Below are 2,189 nucleotides of genomic sequence, written 5' to 3'. Positions count from 1 at the left end.
CCTCCATCGAATTGGCATCGTAGATTCCCCAAAATGTCCTCTATGCAACATGGGGGACATGGATGGGGACCATCTTTTGGCGTGTGTTGGTCTGGAGGATGTTAAGCGAGATACGGACGAACTAAGAGGACGAATAAAGTTGTATTGGGCTGCGAGAGGGAAAATGGCGTAATAGCCCACTTCCTGTGGCGTAGGGAAAAAAAAAAGTAATTTTGTAAAAAAAAAATAAAATTTAATTTTTTTAACTCTACGATTATATATTTTTGGGGGCCACTGCAGCCAATTAGCTGAAGTACAGGAATAGTAGTGAATAAATCAAAAGTTTGAATCCTAATCCCTATTTTACCACATGGCTGGTTTCCACCGTAAGTTAGAGAAAATGCCTCCTTAATTTGGAGAAGCCCACAAATAGTAAAGGCTATAATTGTTATTATTAGTTTGAACCTTAGACCATGGATAGAACATGATGCTAAAATATATGTTTTCCATTAATACTGTAAGGTTGAGAATAAGGCCCTCTACCAGAGCCTACCATCAAGGACTATCATAGGTTGTTGCAAAACTTTTTAGTTATTTTCTGTCTGAGATTAAGTTTAATAAAAGATTTATTAGAAAGAAATATTCTAATATCTGAATTTTTTAATATTAAGTAACCTTTTTTGACAAGAGGATGTTATTGAAATATTTAAAAGAGGGCCTTGATAATGACTGAATCAGGTTTCAGGATCAGAACTACACCTGCTGAAATATTGCAAAAGCTAAATTTGCCATGGGAATTTCAATACAATGGGAAATTCCATAAATATTGATCACAAAATTATATAGTTATGACCAAAATAAGCCAGAAATTCAGCATTTGAAGTTTTTATAGTGAAATTGACATTAATTTCAGTTTCAAACATGTTAAATTTGAAGAAGGCAGAATTCTCCAACACGTGAACAAAAACTGGTACCATGAATTGAATATGTAAAAATAAAATGAAAAAGCTCGCAAGCAGAATACTCAAGTTATGAACCTATTTATGAATTTTTTTAATCAATACTAATTACTAAAATCATCACAGAGAAACATTACAGCAGTTTACTAGAATAACAAAGTGACAATAATCACTACAAACCAATCATTTGACTGCTTAGCCTGCATTAAGAATTCAATGGTAACTGATCAATTGATCAATTCTGCAGATTTTTAAGATCACATTGGAGAATCTTTAATTTCCCTCAAAAAAATTTTCTTTAGACCTGGAATAATCTGCCAACTTCATTACTTCCAAAGTCCTACATATAAAAATATCATTTATAGCTTAATCTGGCAATGATATAAATCATTATCACTAAATAATAATACATTTAGTGAAGGCAAAGCATTTACAAAAAGGCAGTAACTATAAAATGTTGCAATATTTCAAACTAATAGAACCACTATCCTCTAGATGAGGATCTGACAAGGATCACTTGGTTGATTTAGTACTCGAGAATGACACATGATATTCAAACAATCAACTAGGTACAAAACTCAAGCACCAACTCTAGATACAAATTAAAAGTTAATTAAGAGTATTCCATTATTAACAGTAAATACAAAAATGAAACTGAAAGTAAACAAATCCTTAGGTGATTAAGTATTAAGAACACTATAAATTTACCCAAGAATAACTTCAGGAGCAATGTATTCGGGTGTTCCTGAAACCTGTTTATCAGAAAACTGTCTTGTATCACGATCAATATATACTTCATATAGGTTTGTGGCCACTAGAAAAAAAAATTATATATACATATTAAAAATTAATACAATTACAGATTAGAATTTTTCACCAATTTAAATATTTGAAACATGCATTTTTAACAATAGCAATTTATTACTTGATTTCCTTTCTTAACTTTAATAAATAATATAACAACTGATTTAGTCTAATTAAGAATTTTAATTTATCCAATAAGGGCATAAAATAGTTTCCCCCCAAATGTTTTCAGAAATCAGAACTTTAGAATATCCTTCCGCAAAGTGGAATTATTATTAATATATTAATAAAAATATTGTATAAGAGTCATTTGATGAAGCCATCTGTCTCTAGAAGTTGGCACTAACCTTGTTAAAATGACTAAAAATGGAAGTAATATCAAGCAATTATTAAGGTGTTGGAGCATTTTTTTTTTTTTTTTTTTTTTAATGGAAGGGTAATAAGTAT

General features: G+C 30.3%; 1 protein-coding gene across 1 annotated transcript in view; it reads right to left on the bottom strand.

Annotated features, from left to right (window-relative positions):
• Window positions 1-2,189, bottom strand: part of dop (microtubule-associated serine/threonine (MAST) protein kinase dop) — a gene marked incomplete in the record, with an annotated part of 102,490 nt that overhangs the window by 30,984 nt on the left and 69,317 nt on the right.

Source organism: Halyomorpha halys, unplaced genomic scaffold, assembly GCF_000696795.3.
Source record: "Halyomorpha halys isolate HHAL.00 unplaced genomic scaffold, Hhal_1.1 Scaffold467.1, whole genome shotgun sequence".
Taxonomy (NCBI): domain Eukaryota; kingdom Metazoa; phylum Arthropoda; class Insecta; order Hemiptera; family Pentatomidae; genus Halyomorpha; species Halyomorpha halys.
Note: the sequence above shows the minus strand (reverse complement) of the source record. Positions and strands in the feature narration are given on the sequence as shown.